Here is a 13,265-nt window from a genome sequence, read left to right as displayed (position 1 = left end):
CTTGAGACAAGTGGCAAAACTCTGTGGGCCTCCGTTTCCTCAGGTGGAAGGAAGAAGTGATCTCATCCTCCTCTCTGGGGAGGTACGGTGGGGGTGGGGGGAAAGAGCCCTGCCCAGTCATCTGAGACCAAGCTGGAAGAGAAAAGGAGAAAATGTGGGGAAGCCATGGTCCAGGCAATGGGCTGGCTTGGAATTTGCAACCCGGTGAAGGCTGGGGGCGGGGGGAGGGGGTCAGGGGTTCAGGCATGTGAGAGATAAGGTTGGCTTCACAGGGATGGGATTTGCCAGGGAAAGTACTTTCCTTGATTTGAAGTGACAAGTGCTCTTGACAGTGCTCTTTAAGGGAAGGAGATGTGGCTTCAGTGGTGTAATTTCTGGATGACTGTTACTGGCGAGCAGGAGTTTATGTTCCCACGGCTGATGATGCGTCCAGCAATGCATGTGGCTGGGCTGTTTCTTCACACACTTTTACTTTTGCTTTCCTGTAAAGAGTTCCAGTGTTATCATTATGTTTAACAGTTATAAACACTCCCATTTATTACGAGCTTACTAAGCACTGGCTTTACTTGTATTTGCCTGGGAAATTTGTGCTTATCACCCCAACCAGGGCAATGAGTGAGCTGTACAAACACTGCTTTATAAGCCTCAGGCTGGCTTGTTAGTATGCAGCTCTCACTATAATAGTACATGGTTCAGCCTCCCAGTTCCCAACTGTTTCCTGGTGTTGGAAGATGGCAGGGGTAGTGACTACCAGAGAACTTAGCTTCTTCTCAGGTGTGTGGGGAGGTTTTGGGAGGTTGGGAGTCCTACACAGGAACAAAGATGTTTGCTGCCTTCTACATTCTACCCAGGCCCCTGGCCCCAGTGGATTCACAAATCACCGACATAGCATTTTTCTTACCACACAGTCCTTATCTGTTTCTTTAGTGCTCTCTCCCCCAAGAAGGTGAGCTCCTCATGAGCAAAATCTAGATATCCTTTCTATTATCTCCTCGTGCCTAACGCCAATGTCCCCAGTAGGGTCTGGTACATAAGTGGATGTTCAGTGTGTGTTGAACATAAGAATGACTTCTTTTCTCAGCTCTGTTTCTGACATGCTTTGGGAGCAGCTTATTTTTGGAAAGAATTTATTTTTCCTCTGTCACAAACTCATCCCAAGGCTTGCCCACAACTATAGGACAAGTTGACCCTTGAACGACATGGGTTTGAACTGCACAGCTCCAGATACATGTAGATTTTTTTCCAGTACAATATTGTAAATGTATTCTCTTTCTTAGGATTTCATTAACATTTTCTTTTCTCTAGCTTACTTTTTTGTAAGAATACATGCATGTAATATGACATATTACATATGTGTATATACACATTACATATAATATAACATATAACACACAAAATACGTGTAAATCGACTGTGTTATGGGTACGGCTTCCGGTCCACAGGAAGGGATGAGTAGCTGAGGCTTGGAGGAGACAAAAGTCATACATGGATTTTTTCTTGTGCAGGAGGTTGGTGCCCCTAACTCCCAAACTGTTCAAGGGTCAGCTGTATTTTTATGACAGTGGTGTGATTCTGAAGTGTTCTGTTAAGATTACTCATGACAATTTATAATTTACTATCAAGAACTATTTCACAAACATTGAGGGGAGAAGCCAGTTCTCCCTGGGATGCACTTGATGTTATGTAGGACACACAACAGTAGTTTCTCCATTGTTAAGAAATGTAACTATACCATTTATTTGGTGAAATATAAATGCGTTAGGCTGTTGGCCAATAGAAGAAGGGTTGGATTAGAATAGGATGGGCACCAATGATGCAAATTGATCCTGAAGCAATTAGTTGTCCATTCAACAACTTTTCTCAAATTTCATAGCATAGGGACGAAAGTGAGCTAGTTTGGGCTTTGTTATCAATTGTGTACTAAAATCCTTTTCTTGCCTTAAAATGAAATGTGTTCTAGTATTGAGCTATGTGGGCTTACTTCCTATGACTCCTAAGATAAAAAAGAAATTTCTGCATATTAGATTATTACCTAAATATTCTGATTAGGAAAAACTGTCAATGGCTTGGAATTCATTCAATAGCCCACCAAACTTTTTGGAGTATCCCCTGGACACTGCTCAACAGGAAGAGGGGAAGAGGGAAGAAGGGAGCAGCCCAGGACACACAAATCAATAACAACACAATTCAACACCCACACCCAAATGCCACAAGGATTATTGTGATCAAGTGGCAGACCAACTGCCTGAATGCATCAGAGATTTGGAGAGAGGAGAGCACTGTGCCTGGGGGTGGTTAGGAAACACTGCCCAGGAGGATTGGTAACTGCACTGGGCTTTAAAGGGCCGGTGAAAGCCCACTGAAAGAGATGGCTGGGAATCACATATCACATTTCACCTTAGGGAAGTGGCCTTAGCAAAAGGATGGAAGGGCCTGTGCACCTGGAAGACGGCATGGTCCATCTGAATGGATAGTAGGCTTGCACCTGGGTGGAGGGGACACAGCCAGAATTAAACGCTGGGGCCAGATATGTCGGACTCTGAGTGCCACACTGCAACATTTGGATTCTAAACCAAAATGTATCTTCCAAATTAAAAAAAAAAAGGGTAGAATAAATTTTATTGAGAGGAAACTGAAAGCCGAGATCAATGAAAAAAGCTAGTAAGAAAATGTTAGATTACTTGAGACATAGAACAGAGATCATCAGACCTTGAAGGGCCCTTCAACATCATCTGGTCCCAATGCCGTATTTCACAGATGGGGACGTTTCAGCTGAAATAAAATCAAAACGTACCCACGCTCACTCAGCTAGTAAAGGGCAAAGCCAGAGCTAGAAACTAGTGTGGTGTTCTTTTCACCCCCCTTAATAAATTCAAATCTCCAGACTTTGACAAATCACATCCCAGGTTGCTCAAAGAACTCCCAGAACCATTGTCAATAATCTTTGAAAAAGCATGGAGAATAGGAGAACTGTTAACAGACAAGAGAAGAACAAAGTTGTCCCGATTCTCAAAAAGGGGGAAAGGGGCATATTATAAAAACTATAAGCCAGTCAGCTTGACAATTATCCCTGGCAGAATTCTAGAACAGAATTTTAAAAAGCTATTTACTCCACAAACATTATTATAATAATAGAAACGAAGGGGGAAATAACCCACAATTTCCCCACTTTAACCCATCAACTGAACAGATTATTAAGTAGACTCTTTGTAAGTCTTTAGAAAAGCAGAGATCACTCAGAGCCAACCCGAAATCTCAGAAAACAAAACATGTCTTCATTTATTCCTTTTTGGATAGGGATATTAGACTGGCAGAAAGAAGAGGCATCAAAACCATACTTGCTTTCAGCATGGCATCTGACGAAATCTATCATAATCACCTTGTGGATGAGACATGACCTGGCTGATAGCCAATGGGTACAACCACGGCTGGTGTAAGAATTATACCTAAAGACTGCTGATTAGTACATATGTCAGCCTGAAGGGAAGCCACGGCGGTGAGCCCCGGAGGTCTCTCTTTTACACGTCTCTGAAAGGATTTTTGTCTGTGTCTTACAGGAGATGCTTATCAGATTTTCATATGGCATGAACAAGGAGGGATAGCTGATATGAAGGATGATTGGATAATATTAATAATAATAATAATAATAGCAAACACTTAGCGAACACTTGCTATATTGCATGAACTGTGTTAAATATTTTTCCACAAAATTATCACACTTAAATTGTACCACTCTCTGAGGCAGGTGGTAATATTAGATCTCCATTTTAGACATAAAGAAACTGACATTTTCAGAGATCAAGTCACTAGCCCAAGATGACACAGTTCATGAGCAGAGGAACAAAATTTTGAATCCCATTATGTCTGGCATTGGAGTCTGAATTAAATGAATCTATGTAATTTTGACAGACCACAGCCAGAAACTGAAATCTGTGCCACATCTCAGAGCTGAACACATGCATTATAACTTAAAAAATTAATTTCATATACAAGGATTGGGCCGGTCTGACCTACCACGTCCATGGGAGTGACCTAGGAGTTGGCCACAGGCTCCAAAAAGAAAACGGTGAAGAGAATTCACCAAATGTGGGTCCTCTTCATAGAAACACAGTGTTTGAACCAAGACAGCTAATGGTCCTGCTGGCTATGTGATCAGAACACGTTTTAAGATAAATCAGAAAAAGGCAACCAAAATCAATTCAGAAACCATGTTATATAAAACATGGTTGAAGAAAGGGCTGAGAAGTCCTAAACCATCACATATATTTTAAATTTTTTACATGTTTTTATTTATTTTGAGAGAGAGAGCGCAGGGGAGGGGCAGAGAGAGAGGGAGAGAGAGAATCCCAAGCAGGCCCTGTGCATGAGCACAGAGCCTGATTTGGGCTCGAACTCACAAACCATGAGATCATGACCTGAACCAAAATCAAGAGACAGTTGCTTAACTGACTGAGCCACCCAGGAGCCCCCTAAAGCATCACATATTTAAAAACAAGTCATATGAAAAAAAGCTCAGAATTCCTTTAAAAAGAAGAATGGAAATCTATGGGTAGAAGTTATAAAGAGCCATGCTTTGGTTCAACCTAAAGGACTCTCTGTTGGAATTCTCTGGAAATACGATGGGCAGTTTCTCAGAGTGGCCAGTTTGCCGTTACTATAAGAGTTTAAACAGACGGAGTGAGCCCTTGTTAATGTGGAAGAGGTTAGTGTGGGAGCTGGGAGGAAGACAGAGGTCATGTAAGCTCCTTTCCAAATCCAAAATTCTAAGACTCCACTTAGATGTTATCTTAGCAGAATTTGGTTAGTGGTTATGGTTCCAATAGTGAATAACTTATCAAATGGTCCATCAACCAATCCTGAAACAGATACAAATATGTTCAAACAATATGATTTGTTGGGAAATAGGAAAGTTTCTACTTTAATTCTTAATTGAATTTGTAGCTACCTGAATTTATATCAGTATTATTTAACTGGCAAAGGTCCATCCATATCAATCCATATCAGAACAAGAATGTAAAACTTCTCACTTTTAATTATACTGCACAGTTGAGCCTCCTGACCACCTATCTCTTTTTGACACTACATAGTTAAGAGATCTGTAGTTTTTTATAAATGCCTTCACTCCTAAATACACATTATACTGCTTTCATTTGGTCTTGACCATTTGGTTGATTTGGGGTAAAGCAGCACAATTAGATTATTGCTACTCCAGACAGCTATTCTTAAATGTGCTTGACAAAAGCTGATCTTGCCCACCCAGAAACAAAGGAATTCTCTGGCTTATTAGAAAGTTTGTGCTCCCTTTTTTTTTTTTTTTAAATTAAATCACAGCCATTCTTGCCTGTGTGCCAGCGCCATCTAGTGATGAAATGAGCACATTTCCAGTCAGGGAGTAAAAACCCTGTTTCAGACAATCTGAGGGACCACCATTCCTATCTGCATCCCAAAATATTTGGAGTGGAAGATACCTCAGGGGACAAATATTTAACAGGCTTGTATCATCGGCTCATCCAGGCAGGCCTTCCCCAAGATCCTTCCCAGAGACAGTGATTTTTAGTCTAGTCCCAGAGTAAGTATTCACCCAGCAGAGCCCAGGCTGAAAGATATCCTCCCAGGACAGATGAAAATGAACGAATTGAATGGTAGAGATCACGCTGATTTTTTCCTTTCTATTTGTTTTTAGTTTCACTTTTTTTTTTTTAAGAAGTCATGGCAAGTGAGGACATGCAAAGGCATGTGACTGAAGACCTGCAGAAATGCTTAGAATAGCCTCAGGGAGTGGGAATGGATGCGAAATGAAAGCATGACATAGGAAAATGTACAAGCGCCCTACGATAGAGGGGAGGAACTTAACTTTCTTCAGGGCAGTGGTTTTTGAGAAGTGATTCCCAGGCAAATCTTGTTCAATTCTGTGGTAATGATCAGCCTTGTCTTAAAGCCATTCCACATTTCACCCACCGGACTTTGAAGGGAAGGATATTACAGGCATTCCTATTCCAGTTTTAGAATTATTCAGGATCATGGATAATGTTAAGAGTATCCTATCATGTAAGAATGTAAACATGAGAAAGCATCATCGACAAATGTTAAATGTTGATGGAGGGATTTGGATTACATGTTTGCTAGGGTTCATTTTCTCCTCTGAAAGTTTCTTATTCTGTGATTTGAGTCCATCCACAAGGTCTACAAGGAGTGCCTTTGTATCAGGGGTACCTGTCTCAGAGGTCCCACGGTTTGACAGAGTAAGAGCCTCCTTGTTTCTTTAGTTGCACAGGTGAGTCAAAGCAAAATGATCTGGACAGGAGAACTGATTCTTAGCTGATTCCTGTCCCTTGCATTCTTTGGATGGCTTGTGTATTTACTTGATATCTTTTACAAGTCTTACATGTAATTCTCTTTTTAGTTTCCTCCAATAGATTAAAAGTTCCTCAAAGGCAGGGAGTTTATCTTTTGCTTCCTGAATGCCTGGGCATCATGGTGCTGATATACCTTAGCCCAGCATCTGATCTGTCTCATTATGACACCAAATCATGGACTGTGAGATCTGGCAGCAACATTGGAGATCACCTGGTCCAATGATCTCATCTTTTAGATGTGAAATTGAGGCCCCTAAAGGGGATGTGACTTGTGCAACATTACCCAGCTACTTACGACCAGAGCTTGGATCAGCCTCTGAGTTTCCTGACTGTTCTAGACTTTAACATGTCATCTCAAGCTTCTCTCCCATAAAGGCAGGGAACACGTGCCCCCTAACCCTCAGCTGGAAACAGTCAGCCACAAGCAAGAAGCTGCTTCTAACAGTATGTGAATATTGCCTTCTCATGTATGCGAATATTACCTTCTATTGCATAATAGATACGTGCTTGTCTCAACATACAAATGTTAGAATTATTGTTTTCTAATAAGGAAAATTGGTACCGAAGGTATAATGGGAAAGTCATTTATTCCTTGGCATAATGCTGTAAGCATGGAAGTCAAAACAAAGTTGTAACTTTGGGTGGAGTGCTTGGGGTTTAAGACTGGTGGACATCTTTCTGAGTATGGTTCTGGACTCCCTAAAGCTATGTGAAGGAGGCCAGAGGAGGCTAAACCATGGATGTGAAAGCAAAGATCCTATATTTTAAAAAAAATGAATTGTTTTAACAGCTTTTTTTGAGCTGTAATTCACATACTGTACAATTCCTTTATTTAAAGTGCATAATTCAATGGTTTTTAGTATAAAGGCACTCTATCTTGAGAGAACAGGAAGAAAGCATGAGAACAGCCAGTGGTCAGTGTATTACAAACACACCTCCTCCACACGGTGCCTTTTAAAGTGGAAGGAAAGACAATACGTATCTAGTTTTTAAATGCAGTGTATGCTCTGTCCTGCCTCCTAGTGATCTATAGGGCATTATTAATCTACAGAAGCCCCCTCTATTGCTCACCAACCCCCCCTCCCACACTGAATCAAAGCTCTATCCGTAGACACGTACTTGATTTGCTGGACGAAAGCAATGGACTTCATGGTGAACTTGCAGAAAAGAGCAGTCCTCGAGTTGGTAGGCGAAGGGTGCAAACGGTCAGGGAAAGGGATGTAGGCAGTAAGGCAACAAGTAACACTGCCTTTTTATAAAGAAGAACATAAATTTATCTTGGGGGAGTACTTGAATTCCAATTGCAATTGGGTAATCAGGTCTGGTGTCAGAAGTAGATGGGTTGAAACCACATTGAAAACTGGCATAGAGTAGTAATTAGGGGCACAGGCTCCGTAGCCAGCCACCTAGGTTTGAATCTTTGGTCTTGGGCCAAGGTAATTAATCTCTCTGAGCCTCACTACCCTTACATGTAAAAGGGGGTAATAAGGGCACTTACTCTATAGGGTTGTTATGAGAATTATATTTGTTGGTATATAGAAAGAGCTTATAACAGGGTCAAACACATACTTTGTGCCGTGTATTTGCTAATTGTTATACCAGGCCCAGTTCAGTCTGCACATCTTATCTGCTCCCTGCTCTCCAAACATGCACACTCAGACACACTCACACTCTTAGGAAATTTGCACCAACTGTTCCCTCTGTATGGAATACTTTTTGCCCAAATATACATCACACTTGCTCCCTTACCTCTTCCAGACTTTTCCTCAAATGTTACCTTCTCAATGAGAACCATCCTGATTACTCTCAATATCCTTACCTTGTTTGTTTTTTTTCTGTAGTCCTCATCACCCTATAACATACTGCACAATGTTGTGCCTGCCCCCCTAGCATGTAAATTCCACAAGGACAGGGATTTTTCTCTATTTTGTTCACTGATCTATCCTAAAAAGCTAGAGACAGTGCCTAGAACATGGAGGGTGGTTGGTAAATATTTGTCAAATGAAGAACTGAAGAGTAATTCATATCAGATAATTTGTTCTAATTTCTTGACCTCCCTGGACATGCTCATTAGGAACAAGAGAAAGCCCCACATGCCTGCAATGACCTAATGCAGGCAGGACACCCTCCGGCCACTCTTTCCATCACCCAAAGCTTTTGCTTGCCTCCCTGTCTCCTAATTTTTAAAATTATTTCTTATGGAAGTGTTTTCCTGCTTTCTGCTTTTAACCTCAAAGCTTCTCACACTCTTTTCTAAGTCATTTCTGTTGTCCCTTTCCGGATCAGTCCTATTAAGTCCTTCTTGACAATGTGATGACCAAAACCCTAATGTGGCATTCCTGGAAGGAAAGCCCCAGCCAGGAATGTCACAGCCCCAGAGCCTTTTCAGAATCTCCATCCTCTAATTAGGATGGCCACACATCTCAGCTGCTGCTTTTGACTGCTGCTGTGAGCTGCATGTTGATGCCCAGCATTGTGCCCAGATAATTTCCCTGAGCAGCTAAAACTAATAATCAGTGGTATTTTCAATAGAGCCTTGCCATTTAGTGGGGGAGTTATTTAGCACTTCATTTTTTTTTTTCAGTTGAATTTAATTTCTGGTCATGTTTCCTAATTAGGAAGATTTACAGGATTCATTTTGATTTTTTGAAAAATTCCTTCCCAGGAATGCTTATCTCGGCTTCAGCAAATGTTTCATCTGCTTGTTTCACCTCTTAATTCCTGTCGGGGTTGTTAATGCGTCAGACTTCAACAGCAGGGCTGATTCTGGGGCTGCCTCATTGTTGGCTCTTTTTCAGGCTGAGGCTGGGTCTTTATGTTCAAGGCTGATGGGCACAAATGCTGCTTTTTCTCCCTTACTCCGGGTACCTTCTTGTGGCCCCTCGGCGTTCCTTTTGCGCCTTCTTCCGGTCTCCGGCTCCTCCTTTCTGTCAAATCCAGCCTGTCTTCCATGTGCATTTTGAGCACTCCCCTATTTCTGGCTGTAAATGAAGATTTAAAAATAAAAACAATTATGAAAATTACATTAAAATTATAAGTGATGCTATATCTTGCATCTCACCACTTACTGGTTCTCTTTTCTCCCTCTACTGTCTTTATGTGACATTTGGTTTTCACCACTTTCCCTTGCCACTCAACTAATGGTTTTCTGATCATTTTCATGCTTTCCAGTGACAGGTCTCCACTGCTCCTTTTCTTCTCCTCTTTCCTTTCCCCTCAGGCATTTCCTCCCTCCTCTCCTGGTATTCAAAGATCTAATACACTCAAGCAGGTGGAAGGGGGGCTGCAAGCACTCAGTATCCTTGGGCTGGGGTTAGCATGGCTCTAGACGCTTCCACCCAGAACACATATAGAAAACACGTAAGATAAAGTAAACTGTCTTCTGTTTGTTTGGTCTTCCTGAGAAAGCCAGTGACCATGGGCAGTAAGCATAGTTTCTACTGCCGTGGCACATTGCCCAGAGCCATAATGTAGAGGGAAACATTCCCAGTGCCAGACCTTGTGTGACAGGAGACATTTCAAGCATTACATGCAGAGAGTAATCTATTGAAAGACTGAGAGGCTGGGCCCCAGTGATGGGGCCCGTCCTTGAGAGGTATAGAAAAGTACAGTCAAGTTGTTTCCTATGAGGATATTTTAGAAAGTCCCAGATCCATTGCATTTCCTTAGCCAAATAAGAGGTGCCTTATTAGTACAATTTCAAATACCTAGATGGCCCAAGTAGGTAATTTAAGGATGAGAGATATTGGCCTGGTAACTCAGGTAAAGCTGAGAGGCCATTCCTAGTGGGACGGGATCAGCAAGACTTTAGCCAGTTGTTGGCATATGGAATACCGAGTCTAAGCGAAGCCAGAGTCACAGTATTGAATGTGAAATTTCCTAGTTTTAAAATGGCAGTAACTTACCCCCTAAACTTAGATACTCTGTGTGTGCTAAAGCTCATTAGCTATCAGTTTGCGACCCCAGGACTAAATGGTCATTAAGTTCCCTTCCCACTCTTGTTCTCTCAGTGGTCATAAATCAAGAATGATAGGCAAAAAGTTTAATACTAAACTTTGCACAGCTATTTTCAATTTATGAAATATGTTCCCTTCATATTACTTTGAGATATAGCAGTTTATATTTTAAAAGCTGATATATATTCAAACCAGTTGTGTTCTCTCCATTCCATTCTTTGATCACCACCACTGGCAACTCTTAAGACTTCAAGGAAATGAAGTATAGTCCCAGCCCCACAAAGGTGGAGGACATGGTCCTAACTTGCTTTATAAAAATCCCCATCTTTGAAAAAGAGCTAAATAGTATTCACTTAATAAAAATTGTTGAACATGAACACAAAAAACACTAGTAACAATGGGCCAATTTCATTAATTATAAATAAATTTTAATCCTAAATAATGGAATCCAGTAGTGTATTCAAAGAGTAGTGAACACACTAAAGGGAGTGTTTATTTCAAGTATGTAAGGGTGGGCTAGACATTAGGAAATCTAGTACAGTTATATTAACAAGTCAGAGTAAAAAGTGAACATAGTAATAGAGCTTAAAGACAGTTCATAGAATTTAACCTCCTTTCCTACCTAAAACCTTGTAGGACACGAGGATTAGAAGGAAGTTTCTTTAAAGATGACTGTATTTTTAGGGGTGCCTGGGTAGCTCAGTCAGTTAAGCATCCAATGTCGGCTGGGGTCATGATCTTGCGGTTCGTGGGTTTGAGCCCCACGTTAGGCTCTGTGCTGACAGCTCAGAGCCTGGAGCCTGCTTCAGATTCTGTGTCTCCCTCTGTCTCTGTTCCTCCCCCACTCGCACTCTGAAAACAAATAAAGAAAAAAAATTGAGAGATGACAGCATATTTTAAGATTTTATTTTTAAGTAATCTCTACACCCAACATGGGGCTCAAACACACAACCCCAAGATCAAGAGTTGCATGCTCTACCGACTGAGCCAGCTAGGCACCCTAAGTTGACAGTGTATTTAAAGGATATCAAGAACGAACTAGAGACAAATGCTTGTTTTACTGCATTGTAGACTGAATGTTCATTCTCTTGTCATGTGTTCCTCAAAAGTTTTCTGAGGTTTTGGCCAATGCAATAGTAAGAGAAAAAACTGCATTATTTGCAGGTAAAATGAGTTTTGACATAAAAATTCAGAGAGATCAGCTTACAAACTATTAGAACTAATAAGACATTTTCAGTGTGTAGGGTTACATGTTAAATAGACAAAAATCAATAGTTTCCCTAACTTACAGTAATGAAAAATGTCTCATTTGCAATGACACCAAAAAAATTATAAAGTATCTTGGAACAAAATTCACAAAAATTGTGCAAATCTTTGTGAAAAAATATGTATGTATTTGAAAATATAAAATAACTAAATACATGAAGAGATGTATTCCTGAATGGGAAGACTCACGATTTTGAAAATTTTGAAAAAGAAGGGAATTAGGAGAGAACTTGCTTTATGAAACAGCAAATATGTTACAAAGCTGCAATGATTATAAGTGTGACATGGCAGGGTAATACACAGATAATAAAATAGACAAGAATGTTCAGAAACAGATATGCCTCCCTCCCACACATTTAGTTTGTAATTAACGTGCCACTCCAAAGCATTGGGGAAAAAATGGGTTATTCAATAGGTGATATTGGGGCAACTGGTTAACTATTTTGTAAAAAGTAAAGTGGAAAAAATAAGGTGAAGATATCTATCTGAATCTATTTATAAGAAAAAATTAGAGATTTCAAATTTAGATACTATTCTTGAGTGTGATTTGGCAATATGTACCAAAATTTCTATAATCTCTTATTTAGATTATAATCTCTATAATCTCTTATTGAACAAGTCTATTTATAAGAACTAATCCAAGGAGGTAAGTGGACAAATGTACAAGAATGTTTATTGCTGCACTTTTTAGAATAGCAAAAATTGAAAACAACTTAAATATTTAACACAATGAATTACTTCAAATGTGTGTGTGTAAGATATACATACAAACCGCGGAATGCCATGGGTCTCCTTCAAAATGATGAAATAGGCTTAAATGCATTGGAGTGAAGGCTATCCATATGATATTAAGTGAAAGAACCAGGTTCTAAATCTATAGGTATTCCTTGATCAAAAAAAAAAAATTTTTTTTTTAATGTGTAGAGCTATGTAGAAAAGCCCGGAAGGATAATATAAACAAACGGTTTCTTTTTCCTTTCTCCTGGGTAGATTCTATTTCTTTGCCCAGAAGATTCTCCCCATCTCTTAGGGTTCTTTATCCAGGTAAGTTCAATAGTGTATCCTTTAGGTCTTAGCTTAAACTCCGTAGGCAGGAAGAAGGAAAGTAGACACTCTGTCCTAGGTAAGCGGCTCTCTTACCAAGAACCCTGTGCTTGCCATACTACCTATAAACCATACTGTACCTTTTTATTTACCTAAATTACCTTTTGCTTTCTTCCCTAAGACTCTAAGCTCTACGAGGGCATGGGCTGCCTACGGGTCAGTCTAGCATGCCAGAGCCTAGCTAGCTGTCTGGGAGCTCTTACTGCATGTCAAATACTGTGGTTGCTGTTTTAAATGATCTCACTACACCCTTAGGCGGGTACTATTACTGTCTCCATTCTGAAGAGGAGGAACTTGAGAGACTGTGAAGTTTGTCCCAAAAGCCACTGGCCACTCTGGGATTAATTCTCAGGCCTGTCTGATTCTTGGCACTCTGACACGACACTCACTACGTAGTGATCAATAAATACCGTTGGAAATACAACCATCCGCTGCTTGAGGATCATTCGGGGAGGAGATGTTGCCGTGGGGACTCAGCACCGGAAAGGTGGTTGGAGAAGCCCTTTAAATTCCCTTACACTCCCCTTACTCGCAAGCCCCGCCCACCGTGATCCGCCCACCGCCCGGAAGGCAGCGTCTGGGG

The 13,265-nt window shown here is 40.7% G+C and overlaps 1 long non-coding RNA gene across 1 annotated transcript; it reads right to left on the bottom strand.

Annotated features, from left to right (window-relative positions):
* Positions 1-238: 238 nt before the first annotated feature.
* LOC122225536 lies at positions 239-13,230 on the bottom strand. Its single transcript, XR_006205232.1, has 3 exons — positions 13,093-13,230; positions 9,068-9,337; positions 239-482 (listed from the first exon to the last, which is right to left on the bottom strand). It is a non-coding gene; the product is annotated as an uncharacterized LOC122225536 (long non-coding RNA).
* Between the last annotated feature and the right edge of the window lie 35 nt (positions 13,231-13,265).

The sequence above is a fragment of the Panthera leo genome, chromosome B4, assembly GCF_018350215.1.
Source record: "Panthera leo isolate Ple1 chromosome B4, P.leo_Ple1_pat1.1, whole genome shotgun sequence".
In the NCBI taxonomy this organism is placed as follows: Eukaryota; Metazoa; Chordata; class Mammalia; order Carnivora; family Felidae; genus Panthera; species Panthera leo.
The sequence above is the reverse complement of the archived record's forward strand: the minus strand, read 5'-3'. Positions and strand labels throughout refer to the sequence as shown.